Genomic DNA, 25,477 nt, shown 5'->3' on the forward strand with positions numbered 1-25,477 from the left:
TGCCAGCGATTAAACTTCTTTTATTCAGCGTTTCATCAAAAATGAAAACATTTTTAAAAACTACAAGTCTCATGGGCTTTAGTGGTGAAATAATAAATTTAAAAATTCGTTCTGGAAATGAGTTTACACCCTGGGTACTATCTTTGTATACTTTTGACTATACGGGTCGAGTCCGGGATTTACGGGAAATCGCAGGTTTTCGTTTGCCGGCGATTAAATTTCTTTTATTCAGCGTCTCATCAAAAATGAAAACATTTTTGAAAACTACAAGTCTCATGCGTTTTAGTGGTGAAAATATAATTTAAAAAATCGTTCGGGAAATGGGTTTACTCCCTGGGTACTTTCTTTGTATACTTTTGACTATACGGGCCGAGTCCGGGATTTACGGGAAGTCGCGGGTTTTCGTTTGCCGGCGATTAAACTTCTTTTATTCAGCGTCTCATCAAAAATGAAAACAAATTTGAAAACTGCTAGTCTCATGCGTTTTAGTGGTGAAAAAATAATTCAAAAAATCGTTCGTGAAATGAGTTTACTTCCTGGGTACTTTCTTTGTATGCTTTTGACTATACGGGCCGAGTCCGGGATTTACGGGAAGTCGCGGGTTTTCGTTTGCCGGCGATTAAACTTCTTTTATTCAGCGTCTCATTAAAAATGAAAACATTTTAAAAAACTACAAGTCTCATGGGCTTTAGTGGTGAAATAATAATTTAAAAAATCGTTTGGGAAATAAGTTTACTCCCTGGGTACTTTCTTTGTATACTTTTGACTATACGGGCAGAGTCCGGGATTTACGGGAAATCGCAGGTTTTTGTTTGCCGGCTTTTAAACTTCTTTTATTCAGCGTCTCATCAAAAATGAAAACATTTTTGAAAACTACAAGTCTCATGCGTTTTAGTGGTGAAAAAATAAATTAAAAAATCGTTCGGGAAATGAGTTTACTCCCTGGGTACTTTCTTTGTATACTTTTGACTATACGGGCCAAGCCCGGGATTAACGGGAAATCGCGGGTTTTCGTTTGCCGGCGATTAAACTTCTTTTATTCAGTGTCTCATCAAAAATGAAAACAATTTTCAAAAACTACAAGTCTTATGCGTTTTAGTAGTGAAAAAATAATTTAAAACTCGTTCTGGAAATGAGTTTACTCACAGGGTACTTTTTTTGTATACATTCGACTATACGGCCAAGCCCGGGATTTACGGGAAATCGCGGGTTTTCGTTTGTCGGCGATTAAACCTCTTTCATTAAGCGTCTCATCAAAAATGAAAGCATTTCTGAAAACTACAAGTCTCATGCGTTTTAGTATGAAAAAAAAAATTTAAAAAATCGTTCGGGAAATGAGTTTACTCCCTGGGTACTTTCTTTGTATACTTTTGACTATACGGGCCAAGCCCGGGATTTACGGGAAATCGCGGTTTTTCGTTTGCCGGCGATTAAACTTATTTTATTCAGCGTCTCATCAAAAATGAAAACATTTTTGAAAACTACAAGTCTTATGCGTTTTAGTGGTGAAAAAATAATTTAAAAAATCGTTCTGGAAATGATTTTACTCGCAGGGTACTTTCTTTGTATATATTCGACTATACGGGCCAAGCCCGGGATTTACGGGAAATCGCGGGTTTTCGTTTGCCGGCGATTAAACCTCTTTTATTCAGCGTCTCATCAAAAATGAAAACATTTTTGAAAACTACAAGTCTTATGCGTTTTAGTGGTGAAAAATAATTTAAAAAATCGTTCGGGAAATGAGTTTACTCCCTGGGTTCTTTCTTTGTATACTTTTGACTATACGGGCCGAGTCCAGGATTTACGGGAAGTCGCAGGTTTTCGTTTGCCGGCGATTAAACTTCTTTTATTCAGCGTCTCATCAAAAATGAAAACATTTTTAAAAACTACAAGTCTCATGCGTTTTAGTAGTGAAAAAAAAATTCTAAAAAATCGTTCGGGAAATGAGTTTACTCCCTGGGTACTTTCTTTGTATACATTCGACTACACGGGGCAAGCCCGGGATTTAGGGGAAATCGCTGGTTTTCGTTTGCCGGCGATTAAACCTCTTGCATTAAGCGTCTCATCAAAAATGAAAACATTTTTGAAAACTACAAGTCTCATGCGTTTTAGTGGTGAAAATATAATTTAAAAAATCGTTCGGGAAATGGGTTTACTCCCTGGGTACTTTCTTTGTATACTTTTGACTATACGGGCCGAGTCCGGGATTTACGGGAAATCGCGGTTTTTCGTTTGCCGGCGATTAAACTTATTTTATTCAGCGTCTCATCAAAAATGAAAACATTTTTGAAAACTACAAGTCTTATGCGTTTTAGTGGTGAAAAAATAATTTAAAAAATCGTTCTGGAAATGATTTTACTCGCAGGGTACTTTCTTTGTATATATTCGACTATACGGGCCAAGCCCGGGATTTACGGGAAATCGCGGTTTTTCGTTTGCCGGCGATTAAACTTATTTTATTCAGCGTCTCATCAAAAATGAAAACATTTTTGAAAACTACAAGTCTTATGCGTTTTAGTGGTGAAAAATAATTTAAAAAATCGTTCGGGAAATGAGTTTACTCCCTGGGTACTTTCTTTGTATACTTTTGACTATACGGGCCGAGTCCAGGATTTACGGGAAGTCGCAGGTTTTCGTTTGCCGGCGATTAAACTTCTTTTATTCAGCGTCTCATCAAAAATGAAAACATTTTTAAAAACTACAAGTCTCATGCGTTTTAGTGGTGAAAAAAAAATTTAAAAAATCGTTCGGGAAATGAGTTTACTCCCTGGGTACTTTCTTTGTATACATTCGACTACACGGGGCAAGCCCGGGATTTAGGGGAAATCGCTGGTTTTCGTTTGCCGGCGATTAAACCTCTTGCATTAAGCGTCTCATCAAAAATGAAAACATTTTTGAAAACTACAAGTCTCATGCGTTTTAGTGGTGAAAATATAATTTAAAAAATCGTTCGGGAAATGGGTTTACTCCCTGGGTACTTTCTTTGTATACTTTTGACTATACGGGCCGAGTCCGGGATTTACGGGAAATCGCGGTTTTTCGTTTGCCGGCGATTAAACTTATTTTATTCAGCGTCTCATCAAAAATGAAAACATTTTTGAAAACTACAAGTCTTATGCGTTTTAGTGGTGAAAAAATAATTTAAAAAATCGTTCTGGAAATGATTTTACTCGCAGGGTACTTTCTTTGTATATATTCGACTATACGGGCCAAGCCCGGGATTTACGGGAAATCGCGGGTTTTCGTTTGCCGGCGATTAAACCTCTTTTATTCAGCGTCTCATCAAAAATGAAAACATTTTTGAAAACTACAAGTCTTATGCGTTTTAGTGGTGAAAAATAATTTAAAAAATCGTTCGGGAAATGAGTTTACTCCCTGGGTACTTTCTTTGTATACTTTTGACTATACGGGCCGAGTCCAGGATTTACGGGAAGTCGCAGGTTTTCGTTTGCCGGCGATTAAACTTCTTTTATTCAGCGTCTCATCAAAAATGAAAACATTTTTAAAAACTACAAGTCTCATGCGTTTTAGTGGTGAAAAAAAAATTTAAAAAATCGTTCGGGAAATGAGTTTACTCCCTGGGTACTTTCTTTGTATACATTCGACTACACGGGGCAAGCCCGGGATTTAGGGGAAATCGCTGGTTTTCGTTTGCCGGCGATTAAACCTCTTGCATTAAGCGTCTCATCAAAAATGAAAACATTTTTGAAAACTACAAGTCTCATGCGTTTTAGTGGTGAAAATATAATTTAAAAAATCGTTCGGAAAATGGGTTTACTCCCTGGGTACTTTCTTTGTATACTTTTGACTATACGGGCCGAGTCCGGGATTTACGGGAAGTCGCGGGTTTTCGTTTGCCGGCGATTAAACTTCTTTTATTCAGCGTCTCATCAAAAATGAAAACAAATTTGAAAACTGCTAGTCTCATGCGTTTTAGTGGTGAAAAAATAATTCAAAAAATCGTTCGTGAAATGAGTTTACTTCCTGGGTACTTTCTTTGTATGCTTTTGACTATACGGGCCGAGTCCGGGATTTACGGGAAGTCGCGGGTTTTCGTTTGCCGGCGATTAAACTTCTTTTATTCAGCGTCTCATTAAAAATGAAAACATTTTAAAAAACTACAAGTCTCATGGGCTTTAGTGGTGAAATAATAATTTAAAAAATCGTTTGGGAAATAAGTTTACTCCCTGGGTACTTTATTTGTATACTTTTGACTATACGGGCCGAGTCCGGGATTTACGGGAAATCGCAGGTTTTTGTTTGCCGGCGATTAAACTTCTTTTATTCAGCGTCTCGTCAAAAATGAAAACACTTTTGAAAACTACAAGTCTCATGCGTTTTAGTGGTGAAAAAATAAATTAAAAAATCGTTCGGGAAATGAGTTTACTCCCTGGGTACTTTCTTTGTATACTTTTGACTATACGGGCCAAGCCCGGGATTAACGGGAAATCGCGGGTTTTCGTTTGCCGGCGATTAAACTTCTTTTATTCAGTGTCTCATCAAAAATGAAAACAATTTTGAAAACTACAAGTCTTATGCGTTTTAGTAGTGAAAAAATAATTTAAAAATCGTTCTGGAAATGAGTTTACTCACAGGGTACTTTTTTTGTATACATTCGACTATACGGCCAAGCCCGGGATTTACGGGAAATCGCGGGTTTTCGTTTGTCGGCGATTAAACCTCTTTCATTAAGCGTCTCATCAAAAATGAAAGCATTTCTGAAAACTACAAGTCTCATGCGTTTTAGTATGAAAAAAAAAAATTAAAAAATCGTTCGGGAAATGAGTTTACTCCCTGGGTACTTTCTTTGTATACTTTTGACTACACGGGGCAAGCCCGGGATTTAGGGGAAATCGCTGGTTTTCGTTTGCCGGCGATTAAACCTCTTGCATTAAGCGTCTCATCAAAAATGAAAACATTTTTGAAAACTACAAGTCTCATGCGTTTTAGTGGTGAAAATATAATTTAAAAAATCGTTCGGGAAATGGGTTTACTCCCTGGGTACTTTCTTTGTATACTTTTGACTATACGGGCCGAGTCCGGGATTTACGGGAAATCGCGGTTTTTCGTTTGCCGGCGATTAAACTTATTTTATTCAGCGTCTCATCAAAAATGAAAACATTTTTAAAAACTACAAGTCTTATGCGTTTTAGTGGTGAAAAAATAATTTAAAAAATCGTTCTGGAAATGATTTTACTCGCAGGGTACTTTCTTTGTATATATTCGACTATACGGGCCAAGCCCGGGATTTACGGGAAATCGCGGGTTTTCGTTTGCCGGCGATTAAACCTCTTTTATTCAGCGTCTCATCAAAAATGAAAACATTTTTGAAAACTACAAGTCTTATGCGTTTTAGTGGTGAAAAATAATTTAAAAAATCGTTCGGGAAATGAGTTTACTCCCTGGGTACTTTCTTTGTATACTTTTGACTATACGGGCCGAGTCCAGGATTTACGGGAAGTCGCAGGTTTTCGTTTGCCGGCGATTAAACTTCTTTTATTCAGCGTCTCATCAAAAATGAAAACATTTTTAAAAACTACAAGTCTCATGCGTTTTAGTGGTGAAAAAAAAATTTAAAAAATCGTTCGGGAAATGAGTTTACTCCCTGGGTACTTTCTTTGTATACATTCGACTACACGGGGCAAGCCCGGGATTTAGGGGAAATCGCTGGTTTTCGTTTGCCGGCGATTAAACCTCTTGCATTAAGCGTCTCATCAAAAATGAAAACATTTTTGAAAACTACAAGTCTCATGCGTTTTAGTGGTGAAAATATAATTTAAAAAATCGTTCGGAAAATGGGTTTACTCCCTGGGTACTTTCTTTGTATACTTTTGACTATACGGGCCGAGTCCGGGATTTACGGGAAGTCGCGGGTTTTCGTTTGCCGGCGATTAAACTTCTTTTATTCAGCGTCTCATCAAAAATGAAAACAAATTTGAAAACTGCTAGTCTCATGCGTTTTAGTGGTGAAAAAATAATTCAAAAAATCGTTCGTGAAATGAGTTTACTTCCTGGGTACTTTCTTTGTATGCTTTTGACTATACGGGCCGAGTCCGGGATTTACGGGAAGTCGCGGGTTTTCGTTTGCCGGCGATTAAACTTCTTTTATTCAGCGTCTCATTAAAAATGAAAACATTTTAAAAAACTACAAGTCTCATGGGCTTTAGTGGTGAAATAATAATTTAAAAAATCGTTTGGGAAATAAGTTTACTCCCTGGGTACTTTATTTGTATACTTTTGACTATACGGGCCGAGTCCGGGATTTACGGGAAATCGCAGGTTTTTGTTTGCCGGCGATTAAACTTCTTTTATTCAGCGTCTCGTCAAAAATGAAAACATTTTTGAAAACTACAAGTCTCATGCGTTTTAGTGGTGAAAAAATAAATTAAAAAATCGTTCGGGAAATGAGTTTACTCCCTGGGTACTTTCTTTGTATACTTTTGACTATACGGGCCAAGCCCGGGATTAACGGGAAATCGCGGGTTTTCGTTTGCCGGCGATTAAACTTCTTTTATTCAGTGTCTCATCAAAAATGAAAACAATTTTGAAAACTACAAGTCTTATGCGTTTTAGTAGTGAAAAAATAATTTAAAAATCGTTCTGGAAATGAGTTTACTCACAGGGTACTTTTTTTGTATACATTCGACTATACGGCCAAGCCCGGGATTTACGGGAAATCGCGGGTTTTCGTTTGTCGGCGATTAAACCTCTTTCATTAAGCGTCTCATCAAAAATGAAAGCATTTCTGAAAACTACAAGTCTCATGCGTTTTAGTATGAAAAAAAAAAATTAAAAAATCGTTCGGGAAATGAGTTTACTCCCTGGGTACTTTCTTTGTATACTTTTGACTACACGGGGCAAGCCCGGGATTTAGGGGAAATCGCTGGTTTTCGTTTGCCAGCGATTAAACCTCTTGCATTAAGCGTCTCATCAAAAATGAAAACATTTTTGAAAACTACAAGTCTCATGCGTTTTAGTGGTGAAAATATAATTTAAAAAATCGTTCGGGAAATGGGTTTACTCCCTGGGTACTTTCTTTGTATACTTTTGACTATACGGGCCGAGTCCGGGATTTACGGGAAATCGCGGTTTTTCGTTTGCCGGCGATTAAACTTATTTTATTCAGCGTCTCATCAAAAATGAAAACATTTTTAAAAACTACAAGTCTTATGCGTTTTAGTGGTGAAAAAATAATTTAAAAAATCGTTCTGGAAATGATTTTACTCGCAGGGTACTTTCTTTGTATATATTCGACTATACGGGCCAAGCCCGGGATTTACGGGAAATCGCGGGTTTTCGTTTGCCGGCGATTAAACCTCTTTTATTCAGCGTCTCATCAAAAATGAAAACATTTTTGAAAACTACAAGTCTTATGCGTTTTAGTGGTGAAAAATAATTTAAAAAATCGTTCGGGAAATGAGTTTACTCCCTGGGTACTTTCTTTGTATACTTTTGACTATACGGGCCGAGTCCAGGATTTACGGGAAGTCGCAGGTTTTCGTTTGCCGGCGATTAAACTTCTTTTATTCAGCGTCTCATCAAAAATGAAAACATTTTTAAAAACTACAAGTCTCATGCGTTTTAGTGGTGAAAAAAAAATTTAAAAAATCGTTCGGGAAATGAGTTTACTCCCTGGGTACTTTCTTTGTATACATTCGACTACACGGGGCAAGCCCGGGATTTAGGGGAAATCGCTGGTTTTCGTTTGCCGGCGATTAAACCTCTTGCATTAAGCGTCTCATCAAAAATGAAAACATTTTTGAAAACTACAAGTCTCATGCGTTTTAGTGGTGAAAATATAATTTAAAAAATCGTTCGGGAAATGGGTTTACTCCCTGGGTACTTTCTTTGTATACTTTTGACTATACGGGCCGAGTCCGGGATTTACGGGAAATCGCGGTTTTTCGTTTGCCGGCGATTAAACTTATTTTATTCAGCGTCTCATCAAAAATGAAAACATTTTTGAAAACTACAAGTCTTATGCGTTTTAGTGGTGAAAAAATAATTTAAAAAATCGTTCTGGAAATGATTTTACTCGCAGGGTACTTTCTTTGTATATATTCGACTATACGGGCCAAGCCCGGGATTTACGGGAAATCGCGGGTTTTCGTTTGCCGGCGATTAAACCTCTTTTATTCAGCGTCTCATCAAAAATGAAAACATTTTTGAAAACTACAAGTCTTATGCGTTTTAGTGGTGAAAAATAATTTAAAAAATCGTTCGGGAAATGAGTTTACTCCCTGGGTACTTTCTTTGTATACTTTTGACTATACGGGCCGAGTCCAGGATTTACGGGAAGTCGCAGGTTTTCGTTTGCCGGCGATTAAACTTCTTTTATTCAGCGTCTCATCAAAAATGAAAACATTTTTAAAAACTACAAGTCTCATGCGTTTTAGTGGTGAAAAAAAAATTTAAAAAATCGTTCGGGAAATGAGTTTACTCCCTGGGTACTTTCTTTGTATACATTCGACTACACGGGGCAAGCCCGGGATTTAGGGGAAATCGCTGTATTTCGTTTGCCGGCGATTAAACCTCTTGCATTAAGCGTCTCATCAAAAATGAAAACATTTTTGAAAACTACAAGTCTCATGCGTTTTAGTGGTGAAAATATAATTTAAAAAATCGTTCGGGAAATGGGTTTACTCCCTGGGTACTTTCTTTGTATACTTTTGACTATACGGGCCGAGTCCGGGATTTACGGGAAGTCGCGGGTTTTCGTTTGCCGGCGATTAAACTTCTTTTATTCAGCGTCTCATCAAAAATGAAAACAAATTTGAAAACTGCTAGTCTCATGCGTTTTAGTGGTGAAAAAATAATTCAAAAAATCGTTCGTGAAATGAGTTTACTTCCTGGGTACTTTCTTTGTATGCTTTTGACTATACGGGCCGAGTCCGGGATTTACGGGAAGTCGCGGGTTTTCGTTTGCCGGCGATTAAACTTCTTTTATTCAGCGTCTCATTAAAAATGAAAACATTTTAAAAAACTACAAGTCTCATGGGCTTTAGTGGTGAAATAATAATTTAAAAAATCGTTTGGGAAATAAGTTTACTCCCTGGGTACTTTATTTGTATACTTTTGACTATACGGGCCGAGTCCGGGATTTACGGGAAATCGCAGGTTTTTGTTTGCCGGCGATTAAACTTCTTTTATTCAGCGTCTCGTCAAAAATGAAAACATTTTTGAAAACTACAAGTCTCATGCGTTTTAGTGGTGAAAAAATAAATTAAAAAATCGTTCGGGAAATGAGTTTACTCCCTGGGTACTTTCTTTGTATACTTTTGACTATACGGGCCAAGCCCGGGATTAACGGGAAATCGCGGGTTTTCGTTTGCCGGCGATTAAACTTCTTTTATTCAGTGTCTCATCAAAAATGAAAACAATTTTGAAAACTACAAGTCTTATGCGTTTTAGTAGTGAAAAAATAATTTAAAAATCGTTCTGGAAATGAGTTTACTCACAGGGTACTTTTTTTGTATACATTCGACTATACGGCCAAGCCCGGGATTTACGGGAAATCGCGGGTTTTCGTTTGTCGGCGATTAAACCTCTTTCATTAAGCGTCTCATCAAAAATGAAAGCATTTCTGAAAACTACAAGTCTCATGCGTTTTAGTATGAAAAAAAAAATTTAAAAAATCGTTCGGGAAATGAGTTTACTCCCTGGGTACTTTATTTGTATACTTTTGACTATACGGGCCGAGTCCGGGATTTACGGGAAATCGCAGGTTTTTGTTTGCCGGCGATTAAACTTCTTTTATTCAGCGTCTCGTCAAAAATGAAAACATTTTTGAAAACTACAAGTCTCATGCGTTTTAGTGGTGAAAAAATAAATTAAAAAATCGTTCGGGAAATGAGTTTACTCCCTGGGTACTTTCTTTGTATACTTTTGACTATACGGGCCAAGCCCGGGATTAACGGGAAATCGCGGGTTTTCGTTTGCCGGCGATTAAACTTCTTTTATTCAGTGTCTCATCAAAAATGAAAACAATTTTGAAAACTACAAGTCTTATGCGTTTTAGTAGTGAAAAAATAATTTAAAAATCGTTCTGGAAATGAGTTTACTCACAGGGTACTTTTTTTGTATACATTCGACTATACGGCCAAGCCCGGGATTTACGGGAAATCGCGGGTTTTCGTTTGTCGGCGATTAAACCTCTTTCATTAAGCGTCTCATCAAAAATGAAAGCATTTCTGAAAACTACAAGTCTCATGCGTTTTAGTATGAAAAAAAAAATTTAAAAAATCGTTCGGGAAATGAGTTTACTCCCTGGGTACTTTCTTTGTATACTTTTGACTATACGGGCCAAGCCCGGGATTTACGGGAAATCGCGGTTTTTCGTTTGCCGGCGATTAAACTTATTTTATTCAGCGTCTCATCAAAAATGAAAACATTTTTGAAAACTACAAGTCTTATGCGTTTTAGTGGTCAAAAAATAATTTAAAAAATCGTTCTGGAAATGATTTTACTCGCAGGGTACTTTCTTTGTATATATTTGACTATACGGGCCAAGCCCGGGATTTACGGGAAATCGCGGGTTTTCGTTTGCCGGCGATTAAACCTCTTTTATTCAGCGTCTCATCAAAAATGAAAACATTTTTGAAAACTACAAGTCTTATGCGTTTTAGTGGTGAAAAATAATTTAAAAAATCGTTCGGGAAATGAGTTTACTCCCTGGGTACTTTCTTTGTATACTTTTGACTATACGGGCCGAGTCCAGGATTTACGGGAAGTCGCAGGTTTTCGTTTGCCGGCGATTAAACTTCTTTTATTCAGCGTCTCATCAAAAATGAAAACATTTTTAAAAACTACAAGTCTCATGCGTTTTAGTGGTGAAAAAAAAATTTAAAAAATCGTTCGGGAAATGAGTTTACTCCCTGGGTACTTTCTTTGTATACATTCGACTACACGGGGCAAGCCCGGGATTTAGGGGAAATCGCTGGTTTTCGTTTGCCGGCGATTAAACCTCTTGCATTAAGCGTCTCATCAAAAATGAAAACATTTTTGAAAACTACAAGTCTCATGTGTTTTAATGGTGAAAAAATAATTTAAAAAATCGTTCGGAAAATGAGTTTACTCCCTGGGTACTTTCTTTGTATACTTTTGACTATACCGGTCGAGTCTGGGATTTACGGGAAATTGCGGGTTTTCGTTTTCCAGCTATTAAACTTTTTTTATTCAGCGTCCTATCAAAAATGAAAACATTTTTGAAAACTACAAGTCTCATGCTTTTTAGTGGTGAAAAAATAATATAAAAAATCGTTTTGAAAATGAGTTGACACACACGGTACTTTCTTTGTATACATTCGACTATACGGGCCAAGCCCGGGATTTACGGGAAATCGCGGGTTTATGTTTGCCGGCGATTAAACCACTTTCATTAAGCGTCTCATCAAAAATGAAAACATTTCTGAAAACTACAAGTCTCATGCGTTTTAGTGTTGAAAAAATAATTTAAAAAATCGTTCGGGAAATGAGTTTACTCCCTGGGTACTTTCTTTGTATACTTTTGACTATACGGGCCGAGTCCGGGATTTACGGGAAGTCGCGGGTTTTCGTTTGCCGGCGATTAAACTTCTTTTATTCAGCGTCTCATCAAAAATGAAAACATTTTTAAAAACTACAAGTCTCATGGGCTTTAGTGGTGAAATAATAATTTAAAAAATCGTTCTGGAAATGAGTTTACACCCTGGGTACTATCTTTGTATACTTTTGACTATACGGGTCGAGTCCGGGATTTACGGGAAATCGCAGGTTTTCGTTTTCCGGCGATTAAACTTCTTTTATTCAGCGTCTCATCAAAAATGAAAACATTTTTGAAAACTACAAGTCTCATGCATTTTAGTGGAGAAAATATAATTTAAAAAATCGTTCGGGAAATGAGTTTACTCCCGGGGTACTTTCTTTGTATTCTTTTAATTATATGGTCCGAGTCCAGGGTTTACGGGAAATGGCGGGTTTTCGTTTGCCGGCATTAAACTTCTTTTATTCAGCGTCTCATCAAAAATGAAAACATTTTTAAAAACTACAAGTCTCATGCGTTTTAGTGGTGAAAAAAAAATTTAAAAAATCGTTCGGGAAATGAGTTTACTCCCTGGGTACTTTCTTTGTATACATTCGACTACACGGGGCAAGCCCGGGATTTAGGGGAAATCGCTGGTTTTCGTTTGCCGGCGATTAAACCTCTTGCATTAAGCGTCTCATGAAAAATGAAAACATTTTTGAAAACTACAAGTCTCATGCGTTTTAGTGGTGAAAATATAATTTAAAAAATCGTTCGGGAAATGGGTTTACTCCCTGGGTACTTTCTTTGTATACTTTTGACTATACGGGCCGAGTCCGGGATTTACGGGAAATCGCAGGTTTTTGTTTGCCGGCGATTAAACTTCTTTTATTCAGCGTCTCGTCAAAAATGAAAACATTTTTGAAAACTACAAGTCTCATGCGTTTTAGTGGTGAAAAAATAAATTAAAAAATCGTTCGGGAAATGAGTTTACTCCCTGGGCACTTTCTTTGTATACTTTTGACTATACGGGCCAAGCCCGGGATTAACGGGAAATCGCGGGTTTTCGTTTGCCGGCGATTAAACTTCTTTTATTCAGTGTCTCATCAAAAATGAAAACAATTTTGAAAACTACAAGTCTTATGCGTTTTAGTAGTGAAAAAATAATTTAAAAATCGTTCTGGAAATGAGTTTACTCACAGGGTACTTTTTTTGTATACATTCGACTATACGGCCAAGCCCGGGATTTACGGGAAATCGCGGGTTTTCGTTTGTCGGCGATTAAACCTCTTTCATTAAGCGTCTCATCAAAAATGAAAGCATTTCTGAAAACTACAAGTCTCATGCGTTTTAGTATGAAAAAAAAAATTTAAAAAATCGTTCGGGAAATGAGTTTACTCCCTGGGTACTTTCTTTGTATACTTTTGACTATACGGGCCAAGCCCGGGATTTACGGGAAATCGCGGTTTTTCGTTTGCCGGCGATTAAACTTATTTTATTCAGCGTCTCATCAAAAATGAAAACATTTTTGAAAACTACAAGTCTCATGCATTTTAGTGGAGAAAATATAATTTAAAAAATCGTTCGGGAAATGAGTTTACTCCCGGGGTACTTTCTTTGTATTCTTTTAATTATATGGTCCGAGTCCAGGGTTTACGGGAAATGGCGGGTTTTCGTTTGCCGGCATTAAACTTCTTTTATTCAGCGTCTCATCAAAAATGAAAACATTTTTAAAAACTACAAGTCTCATGCGTTTTAGTGGTGAAAAAAAAATTTAAAAAATCGTTCGGGAAATGAGTTTACTCCCTGGGTACTTTCTTTGTATACATTCGACTACACGGGGCAAGCCCGGGATTTAGGGGAAATCGCTGGTTTTCGTTTGCCGGCGATTAAACCTCTTGCATTAAGCGTCTCATGAAAAATGAAAACATTTTTGAAAACTACAAGTCTCATGCGTTTTAGTGGTGAAAATATAATTTAAAAAATCGTTCGGGAAATGGGTTTACTCCCTGGGTACTTTCTTTGTATACTTTTGACTATACGGGCCGAGTCCGGGATTTACGGGAAATCGCAGGTTTTTGTTTGCCGGCGATTAAACTTCTTTTATTCAGCGTCTCGTCAAAAATGAAAACATTTTTGAAAACTACAAGTCTCATGCGTTTTAGTGGTGAAAAAATAAATTAAAAAATCGTTCGGGAAATGAGTTTACTCCCTGGGCACTTTCTTTGTATACTTTTGACTATACGGGCCAAGCCCGGGATTAACGGGAAATCGCGGGTTTTCGTTTGCCGGCGATTAAACTTCTTTTATTCAGTGTCTCATCAAAAATGAAAACAATTTTGAAAACTACAAGTCTTATGCGTTTTAGTAGTGAAAAAATAATTTAAAAATCGTTCTGGAAATGAGTTTACTCACAGGGTACTTTTTTTGTATACATTCGACTATACGGCCAAGCCCGGGATTTACGGGAAATCGCGGGTTTTCGTTTGTCGGCGATTAAACCTCTTTCATTAAGCGTCTCATCAAAAATGAAAGCATTTCTGAAAACTACAAGTCTCATGCGTTTTAGTATGAAAAAAAAAATTTAAAAAATCGTTCGGGAAATGAGTTTACTCCCTGGGTACTTTCTTTGTATACTTTTGACTATACGGGCCAAGCCCGGGATTTACGGGAAATCGCGGTTTTTCGTTTGCCGGCGATTAAACTTATTTTATTCAGCGTCTCATCAAAAATGAAAACATTTTTGAAAACTACAAGTCTCATGCGTTTTAGTATGAAAAAAAAAATTTAAAAAATCGTTCGGGAAATGAGTTTACTCCCTGGGTACTTTCTTTGTATACTTTTGACTATACGGGCTAAGCCCGGGATTTACGGGAAATCGCGGTTTTTCGTTTGCCGGCGATTAAACTTATTTTATTCAGCGTCTCATCAAAAATGAAAACATTTTTGAAAACTACAAGTCTTATGCGTTTTAGTGGTGAAAAAATAATTTAAAAAATCGTTCTGGAAATGATTTTACTCGCAGGGTACTTTCTTTGTATATATTTGACTATACGGGCCAAGCCCGGGATTTACGGGAAATCGCGGGTTTTCGTTTGCCGGCGATTAAACCTCTTTTATTCAGCGTCTCATCAAAAATGAAAACATTTTTGAAAACTACAAGTCTTATGCGTTTTAGTGGTAAAAAATAATTTAAAAAATCGTTCGGGAAATGAGTTTACTCCCTGGGTACTTTCTTTGTATACTTTTGACTATACGGGCCGAGTCCAGGATTTACGGGAAGTCGCAGGTTTTCGTTTGCCGGCGATTAAACTTCTTTTATTCAGCGTCTCATCAAAAATGAAAACATTTTTAAAAACTAAAAGTCTCATGCGTTTTAGTGGTGAAAAAAAAATTTAAAAAATCGTTCGGGAAATGAGTTTACTCCATGGGTACTTTCTTTGTATACATTCGACTACAGGGGGCAAGCCCGGGATTTAGGGGAAATCGCTGGTTTTCGTTTGCCGGCGATTAAACCTCTTGCATTAAGCGTCTCATCAAAAATGAAAACATTTTTGAAAACTACAAGTCTCATGTGTTTTAATGGTGAAAAAATAATTTAAAAAATCGTTCGGAAAATGAGTTTACTCCCTGGGTACTTTCTTTGTATACTTTTGACTATACCGGTCGAGTCTGGGATTTACGGGAAATTGCGGGTTTTCGTTTTCCAGCTATTAAACTTTTTTTATTCAGCGTCCTATCAAAAATGAAAACATTTTTGAAAACTACAAGTCTCATGCTTTTTAGTGGTGAAAAAATAATATAAAAAATCGTTTTGAAAATGAGTTGACACACACGGTACTTTCTTTGTATACATTCGACTATACGGGCCAAGCCCGGGATTTACGGGAAATCGCGGGTTTATGTTTGCCGGCGATTAAACCACTTTCATTAAGCGTCTCATCAAAAATGAAAACATTTCTGAAAACTACAAGTCTCATGCGTTTTAGTGTTGAAAAAATAATTTAAAAAATCGTTCGGGAAATGAGTTTACTCCCTGGGTACTTTCTTTGTATACTTTTGACTATACGGGCCGAGTCCGGGATTTACGGGAAGTCGCGGGTTTTTGTTTGCCGGCGATTAAACTTCTTTTATTCAGCGTCTCATCAAAAATGAAAACATTTTTAAAAACTACAAGTCTCATGGGCTTTAGTGGTGAAATAATAATTTAAAAAATCGTTCTGGAAATGAGTTTACACCCTGGGTACTATCTTTGTATACTTTTGACTATACGGGTCGAGTCCGGGATTTACGGGAAATCGCAGGTTTTCGTTTGCCGGCGATTAAACTTCTTTTATTCAGCGTCTCATCAAAAATGAAAACATTTTTGAAAACTACAAGTCTCATGCATTTTAGTGGAGAAAATATAATTTAAAAAATCGTTCGGGAAATGAGTTTACTCCCGGGGTACTTTCTTTGTATTCTTTTAATTATATGGTCCGAGTCCAGGGTTTACGGGAAATGGCGGGTTTTCGTTTGCCGGCATTAAACTTTTTTTATTCAGCGTCTCATCAAAAATGAAAACATTTTTGAAAACTACAAGTCTCATGCGTTTTAGTGGTGAAAAAATAATATAAAAAATCGTTCGGGAAATGAGTTTACTCCCTGGGTACTTTTCTTGTATACTTTTGACTATGCGGGCCAAGCCCGGGATTTACGGGAAATGGCGTGTTTTCGTTTGCCGGCGATTAAACTTCTTTTATCCAGTGTCTCATCAAAAATGAAAACATTTTTGAAAACTACAAGTCTCATGGGCTTTAGTGGTGAAATAATAATTTAAAAAATCGTTCTGGAAATGAGTTTACACCCTGGGTACTTTTATTGTATACTTTTGACTATGCGGGCCAAGCCCGGGATTTACGGGAAATGGCGTGTTTTCGTTTGCCGGCGATTGAACTTCTTTTGTCCAGTGTCTCATCAAAAATGAAAACATTTTTGAAAACTACAAGTCTCATGGGCTTTAGTGGTGAAATAATAATTTAAAAAATCGTTCTGGAAATGAGTTTACACCCTGGGTACTATCTTTGTATACTTTTGACTATACGGGTCGAGTCCGGGATTTACGGGAAATCGCAGGTTTTCGTTTGCCGGCGATTAAACTTCTTTTATTCAGCGTCTCATCAAAAATGAAAACATTTTTGAAAACTACAAGTCTCATGCGTTTTAGTGGTGAAAATATAATTTAAAAAATCGTTTGGGAAATGAGTTTACTTCCTGGTTACTTTCTTTGTATACTTTTAATTATACATGCCGAGTCCAGGGTTTACAAGAAATGGCGGGTTTTCGTTTGCCGGCATTAAACTTCTTTTATTCAGCGTCTCATCAAAAATGAAAACATTTTTGAAAACTACAAGTCTCATGCGTTTTAGTGGTAAAAAAATAATATAAAAAATCGTTCGGGAAATGAGTTTACTCCCTGGGTACTTTCCTTGTAAACTTTTGACTATGCGGGCCAAGCCCGGGATTTACGGGAAATGGCGTGTTTTCGTTTGCCGGCGATTAAGCCACTTTCATTAAGCGTCTCATCAAAATTGAAAACATTTTTGAAAATTACAAGTCTCATGCGTTTTAGTGGTGAAAAAATAATTTAAAAAATCGTTCGGGAAATGAGTTTACTCCCTGGGTACTTTCTTTGTATACTTTTGATTATACGGGCCGAGTCCGGGGTTTACGGGAAATGGCGGGTTTTCGTTTGCCGACAATTAAACTTCTTTTATTCAGCGTCTCATCAAAAATGAAAACATTTTTAAAAGCTACAAGTCTCATGCGTTTTAGTGGTGAAAAAATAATTTAAAAAATCGTTCGGGAAATGAGTTTACTCCCTGGGTACTTTCTTTGTTTAATTTTGACTATACGGGCCGAGTCCGGGATTTACGGGAAGACGCGGGTTTTCGTTTGCCGGCGATTAAACTTCTTTTATTCAGCGTCTCATCAAAAATGAAAACATTTTTGAAAACTACAAGTCTCATGCGTTTTAGTGGTGAAAATATAATTTAAAAAATCGTTCGGGAAATGAGTTTACTCCCTGGGTACTTTCTTTGTATACTTTTGACTATACGGGCCGAGTCCGGGATTTACGGGAAGTCGCCGTTTTTCGTTTGCCGGCGATTAAACTTCTTTTATTCAGCGTCTCATCAAAAATGAAAACGTTTTTAAAAAATTCCAAGTCTCATGGGCTTTAGTGGTGAAATAATAATTTAAAAAATTGTTCGGGAAATGAGTTTACACCCTGGGTACTTTCTTTGTATACTTTTGACTATACGGGCCGAGTCCGGGATTTACGGGAAATCGCAGCTTTTTGTTTGCCGGCGATTAAACTTCTTTCATTCAGCGTCTTATCAAAAATGAAAACATTTTTGAAAACTACAAGTCTCATGCGTTTTAGTGGTGAAAAAATAATTTAAAAAATCGTTCGGGAAATGAGTTTACTCCCTGGGTACTTTCTTTGTATACTTTTGATTATACGGGCCGAGTCCGGGGTTTACAGGAAATGGCGGGTTTTCGTTTGCCGGCGATTAAACTTCCTTTATTCAGCGTCTCATTAAAAATGAAAACATTTTTGAAAACTACAAGTCTCATGCGTTTTAGTGGTGAAAAGATAGTTTAAAAAATTGTTTTGGAAATGAGTTTACTCACAGGGTAATTTCTTTGTATACATTCGACTATACGCGCCAAGCCCGGGATTTACGGGAAATCGCGGGTTTTCGTTTCCCGGCGATTTAACCACTTTCATTAAGCGTCTCATTAAAAATAAAAATATTTCTGAAAACTACAAGTCTCTTGCGTTTTAGTGGTGAAAAAATAATTTAAAAAATCGTTCGGGAAATGAGTTTACTCCCTGGGTACTTTCTTTTTATACTTTTGACTATACGGGCCGAGTCCGGGATTTACGGGAAATTGCGGGTTTTCGTTTGCCGGCGATTAAACTTCTTTTATTCAGCGTCTCATCAAAAATGAAAACATTTTTAAAAACTACAAGTCTCATGGGCGTAAGTGGTGAAATAATAATTTAAAAAATCGTTTGGGAAATTAGTTTACTCCCTGGGTACTTTCTTTGTATACTTTTGACTATACGGGCCGAGTCCGGGATTTACGGGAAGTCGCCGTTTTTCGTTTGCCGGCGATTAAACTTCTTTTATTCAGCGTCTCATCAAAAATGAAAACGTTTTTAAAAAATTCCAAGTCTCATGGGCTTTAGTGGTGAAATAATAATTTAAAAAATTGTTCGGGAAATGAGTTTACACCCTGGGTACTTTCTTTGTATACTTTTGACTATACGGGCCGAGTCCGGGATTTACGGGAAATCGCAGCTTTTTGTTTGCCGGCGATTAAACTTCTTTCATTCAGCGTCTTATCAAAAATGAAAACATTTTTGAAAACTACAAGTCTCATGCGTTTTAGTGGTGAAAAAATAATTTAAAAAATCGTTCGGGAAATGAGTTTACTCCCTGGGTACTTTCTTTGTATACTTTTGATTATACGGGCCGAGTCCGGGGTTTACAGGAAATGGCGGGTTTTCGTTTGCCGGCGATTAAACTTCCTTTATTCAGCGTCTCATTAAAAATGAAAACATTTTTGAAAACTACAAGTCTCATGCGTTTTAGTGGTGAAAAGATAATTTAAAAAATTGTTTTGGAAATGAGTTTACTCACAGGGTAATTTCTTTGTATACATTCGACTATACGCGCCAAGCCCGGGATTTACGGGAAATCGCGGGTTTTCGTTTCCCGGCGATTTAACCACTTTCATTAAGCGTCTCATTAAAAATGAAAATATTTCTGAAAACTACAAGTCTCTTGCGTTTTAGTGGTGAAAAAATAATTTAAAAAATCGTTCGGGAAATGAGTTTACTCCCTGGGTACTTTCTTTTTATACTTTTGACTATACGGGCCGAGTCCGGGATTTACGGGAAATTGCGGGTTTTCGTTTGCCGGCGATTAAACTTCTTTTATTCAGCGTCTCATCAAAAATGAAAACATTTTTAAAAACTACAAGTCTCATGGGCGTAAGTGGTGAAATAATAATTTAAAAAATCGTTTGGGAAATTAGTTTACTCCCTGGGTACTTTCTTTGTATACTTTTGACTATACGGGCCGAGTCCGGGATTTACGGGAAATCGCAGGTTTTCGTTTGCCGGCGATTAAACTTCTTTCATTCAGCGTCTCATCCAAAATGAAAACATTTTTGAAAACTACAAGTTTCATGCGTTTTAGTGGTGAGAAAATAAATTAAAAAATCGTTCGGGAAATGAGTTTACTCCCTGGGTACTATCTTTGTATACTTTTGACTATACGGCCCAAGCCCGGGATTTACGGGAAATCGCGGGTTTTCGTTTGCCGGCGATTAAACTTCTTTTATTCAGCGTCTCATCAAAAATGAAAACATTTTCGAAAACTACAAGTCTTATGCGTTTTAGTGGTGAAAAAATAATTTAAAAAATCGTTCGGGAAATGAGTTTACTCCCTGGGTACTTTCTTTGTATACTTTTGACTATACGGGCCGAGTCCGGGATTTACGGGAAATCGCGGGGTTTCGTTTCCCGGCGATTAAACCTCTTTCATTAAGCGTCTCATCAAAAATGAAAACATTTTTGAAAACTACAAGTCTCATGCGTTTTAGTGGTGAAAAAATAATTTAAAAAATCGTTCGGGAAATGAGTTTACTCCCTGGGTACTTTCTTTGTATACTTTTGATTATACGGGCCGATTCCGGGGTTTTCGAGAAATGGCGGGTTTTCGTTTGCCGGCGATTAAACTTCCTTTATTCAGCGTCTCATTAAAAATGAAAACATTTTTGAAAACTACAAGTCTCATGCGTTTTAGTGGTGAAAAGATAATTTAAAAAATCGTTTTGGAAATGAGTTTACTCACAGGGTAATTTCTTTGTATACATTCGACTATACGGGCCAAGCCCGGGATTTACGGGAAATCGCGGGTTTTCGTTTCCCGGCGATTTAACCACTTTCATTAAGCGTCTCATCAAAAATGAAAACTATTCTGAAAACTACAAGTCTCTTGCGTTTTAGTGGTGAAAAAATAATTTAAAAAATCGTTCGGGAAATGAGTTTAGTCCCTGGGTACTTACTTTGTAACTTTTGACTATACGGGCCGAGTCCGGGATTTACGGGAAATTGCGGGTTTTCGTTTGCCGGCGATTAAACTTCTTTTATTCAGCGTCTCATCAAAAATGAAAACATTTTTAAAAACTACAAGTCTCATGGGCGTAAGTGGTGAAATATTAATTTAAAAAATCGTTCGGGAAATGAGTTTACTCCCTGGGTACTTTCTTTTTATACTTTTGACTATACGGGCCGAGTCCGGGATTTACGGGAAATTGCGGGTTTTCGTTTGCCGGCGATTAAACTTCTTTTATTCAGCGTCTCATCAAAAATGAAAACATTTTTAAAAACTACAAGTCTCATGGGCGTAAGTGGTGAAATAATAATTTAAAAAATCGTTTGGGAAATGAGTTTACTCCCTGGGTACTTTCTTTGTATACTTTTGACTATACGGGCCGAGTCCGGGATTTACGGGAAATCGCAGGTTTTCGTTTGCCGGCGATTAAACTTCTTTCATTCAGCGTCTCATCCAAAATGAAAACATTTTTGAAAACTACAAGTTTCATGCGTTTTAGTGGTGAGAAAATAAATTAAAAAATCGTTCGGGAAATGAGTTTACTCCCTGGGTACTATCTTTGTATACTTTTGACTATACGGCCCAAGCCCGGGATTTACGGGAAATCGCGGGTTTTCGTTTGCCGGCGATTAAACTTCTTTTATTCAGCGTCTCATCAAAAATGAAAACATTTTCGAAAACTACAAGTCTTATGCGTTTTAGTGGTGAAAAAATAATTTAAAAAATCGTTCGGGAAATGAGTTTACTCCCTGGGTACTTTCTTTGTATACTTTTGATTATACGGGCCGATTCCGGGGTTTTCGAGAAATGGCGGGTTTTCGTTTGCCAGCGATTAAACTTCCTTTATTCAGCGTCTCATTAAAAATGAAAACATTTTTGAAAACTACAAGTCTCATGCGTTTTAGTGGTGAAAAGATAATTTAAAAAATCGTTTTGGAAATGAGTTTACTCACAGGGTAATTTCTTTGTATACATTCGACTATACGGGCCAAGCCCGGGATTTACGGGAAATCGCGGGTTTTCGTTTCCCGGCGATTTAACCACTTTCATTAAGCGTCTCATCAAAAATGAAAACTATTCTGAAAACTACAAGTCTCTTGCGTTTTAGTGGTGAAAAAATAATTTAAAAAATCGTTCGGGAAATGAGTTTACTCCCTGGGTACTTACTTTGTAACTTTTAACTATACGGGCCGAGTCCGGGATTTACGGGAAATTGCGGGTTTTCGTTTGCCGGCGATTAAACTTCTTTTATTCAGCGTCTCATCAAAAATGAAAACATTTTTAAAAACTACAAGTCTCATGGGCGTAAGTGGTGAAATAATAATTTAAAAAATCGTTCGGGAAATGAGTTTACTCCCTGGGTACTATCTTTGTATACTTTTGACTATACGGCCCAAGCCCGGGATTTACGGGAAATTGCGGGTTTTCGTTTGCCGGCGATTAAACTTCTTTTATTCAGCTTCTCATCAGAAATGAAATCATTTTTGAAAACTACAAGTCTTATGCGTTTTAGTGGTGAAAAAATAATTTAAAAAATTGTTCTGGAAATGAGTTTACTCACAGGGTACTTTCTTTGTATACATTCGACTATACAGGCCAAGCCCGGGATTTACGGGAAATCGCGGGTTTTCGTTTGCCGGCGATTAAACCTCTTTCATTAAGCGTCTCATCAAAAATGAAAACATTTTTGAAAACTACAAGTCTCATGCGTTTTAGTGGTGAAAAAAAAATTTAAAAAATCGTTCGGAAAATGAGTTTACTCCCTGGGTACTTTCTTTGTATACTTTTGACTATACGGGCCAAGCCCGGGATTTACGGGAAGTCGCGGGTTTTCGTTTGCCGGCGATTAAACTTCTTTTATTCAGCGTCTCATCAAAAATGAAAATATTTTTAAATACTACAAGTCTCATGGGCTTTAGTGGTGAAATAATAATTTAAAAAATCGTTCGGGAAATGAGTTTACACCCTGGGTACTTTCTTTGCATACTTTTGACTATACGGGCCGAGTCCGGGATTTACGGGAAATCGCAGGTTTTCGTTTGCCGGCAAATAAACTTCTTTTATTCAGCGTCTCATCAAAAATGAAAACATTTTTGAAAACTACAAGTCTCATGCGTTTTAGTGGTAAAAAAATAATTTAAAAAATCGTTCGGGAAATCAGTTTACTTCCTGGGTACTTTCTTTGTATACTTTTGACTATGCGGGCCGAGTCCGGGGTTTACGGGAAATGGCGGGTTTTCGTTTGCCGGCGATTAAACTTCTTTTATTCAGGGTCTCATCAAAAATGAAAACATTTTTGAAAACTACAAGTCTCAAGCGTTTTAGTGGTGAAAAGATAATTTAAAAAATCGTTTTGGAAATGAGTTTACTCACAGGGTACTTTCTTTGTATACATTCGACTATACGGGCCAAGCCCGGGATTTACGGGAAATAGCAGGTTTTCGTTTTGCCGGCGATTAAACCACTTTCATTAAGCGTCTCATCAAAAATGAAAACATTTCTGAAAACTACAAATCTCATGCGTTTTAGTGGTGAAAAAATAGTTTAAAAATTCGTTCGGGAAATGAGTTTACTCACTGGGTACTTTCCTTGTATCCTTTTGACTATACGGGCCGAGTCCGGGGTTTACGGGAAATGGCGGGTTTTCGTTTGCCGGCGATTAAATTTCTTTTATTCAGCGTCTCATCAAAAATGAAAACATTTTTAAAAACTACAAGTCTCATGGGCTTTAGTGGTGAAATAATAATTTAAAAAATCGTTTGGGAAATGAGTGTACTCCCTGGGTACTTTCTTTGTATACTTTTGACTATACGGGCCGAGTCCGGGGTTTACGGGAAATGGCGGGTTTTCGTTTGCCGGCGATTAAACTTCTTTTATTCAGCGTCTCATCAAAAATGAAAACATTTTTGAAAACTACAAGTCTCATGCGTTTTAGTGGTGAAAAGATAATTTAAAAAATCGTTCTGGAAATGAGTTTACTCACAGGGTACTTTCTTTGCATACATTCGACTATACGGGCCAAACCCGGGATTTACGGGAAATCGCGGGTTTTCGTTTGCCGGCGATTAAACCACTTTCATTAAGCGTCTCATCAAAAATGAAAACATTTCTGAAAACTACAAGTCTCATGCGTTTTAGTGGTGAAAATTAATTTAAAAAATCGTTCGGGAAATGAGTTTACTCCCTGGATACTTTCTTTGTATACTTTTGACTATACGGGCCGAGTCCGGGATTTACGGGAAGTCGCGGGTTTTCGTTTGCCGGCAATTAAACTTCTTTTATTCAGCGTCTCATCAAAAATGAAAACATTTTTAAAAACTACAAGTCTCATGGGCTTTAGTGGTGAAATAATAATTTAAAAAATCGTTCGGGAAATGAGTTTACACCCCGGGTACTTTCTTTGTATACTTTTGACTATACGGGCCGAGTCCGGGATTTACGGGAAATCGCAGGTTTTCGTTTGCCGGCGATTAAACTTCTTTTATTCAGCGTCTCATCAAAAATGAAAACATTTTTGAAAACTACAAATCTCATGCGTTTTAGTGGTGAAAAGATAATTTAAAAAATCGTTCTGGAAATGAGTTTACTCACAGGGTACTTTCTTTGTATACATTCGACTATACGGGCCAAACCCGGGATTTACGGGAAATGGCGGGTTTTCGTTTGCCGGCGATTAAACTTCTTTTATTCAGCGTCTCATCAAAAATGAAAACATTTTTGAAAACTACAAATCTCATGCGTTTTAGTGGTGAAAAGATAATTTAAAAAATCGTTCTGGAAATGAGTTTACTCACAGGGTACTTTCTTTGTATACATTCGACTATACGGGCCAAACCCGGGATTTACGGGAAATCGCGGGTTTTCGTTTGCTGGCGATTAAACCACTTTCATTAAGCGTCTCATCAAAAATGAAAACATTTCTGAAAACTACAAGTCTCATGCGTTTTAGTGGTGAAAATTAATTTAAAAAATCGTTCGGGAAATGAGTTTACTCCCTGGATACTTTCATTGTATACTTTTGACTATACGGGCCGAGTCCGGGATTTACGGGAAGTCGCGGGTTTTCGTTTGCCGGCAATTAAACTTCTTTTATTCAGCGTCTCATCAAAAATGAAAACATTTTTAAAAACTACAAGTCTCATGGGCTTTAGTGGTGAAATAATAATTTAAAAAATCGTTCGGGAAATGAGTTTACACCCCGGGTACTTTCTTTGTATACTTTTAACTATACGGGCCGAGTCCGGGATTTACGGGAAATCGCAGGTTTTCGTTTGCCGGCGATTAAACTTTTTTTATTCAGCGTCTCATCAAAAATGAAAACATTTTTTTAAAACTACAAGTCTCATGCGTTTTAGTGGTGAAAAAATAATTTAAAAAATCGTTCGGGAAATGAGTTTACTCCCCGGGTACTTTCTTTGTATACTTTTGACTATACGGGCCGAGTCCGGGATTTACGGGAAGTCGCGGGTTTTCGTTTGCCGGCGATTAAACTTCTTTTATTCAGCGTCTCATCAAAAATGAAAATATTTTTAAATACTACAAGTCTCATGGGCTTTAGTGGTGAAATAATAATTCAAAAAATTGTTCGGGAAATGAGTTTACACCCTGGGTACTTTCTTTGTATACTTTTTACTATACGGGCCGAGTCTGGGATTTACGGGAAATCGCAGGTTTTCGTTTGCCGGCGATTAAACTTCTTTTATTCAGCGTCTCATCAAAAATGAAAACATTTTTGAAAACTACAAGTCTCATGCGTTTTAGTGGTGAAAAAATAATTTAAAAAATCGTTCGGGAAATGAGTTTA

The sequence above is a fragment of the Hydractinia symbiolongicarpus genome, chromosome 2, assembly GCF_029227915.1.
Source record: "Hydractinia symbiolongicarpus strain clone_291-10 chromosome 2, HSymV2.1, whole genome shotgun sequence".
NCBI classification, from domain to species: domain Eukaryota; kingdom Metazoa; phylum Cnidaria; class Hydrozoa; order Anthoathecata; family Hydractiniidae; genus Hydractinia; species Hydractinia symbiolongicarpus.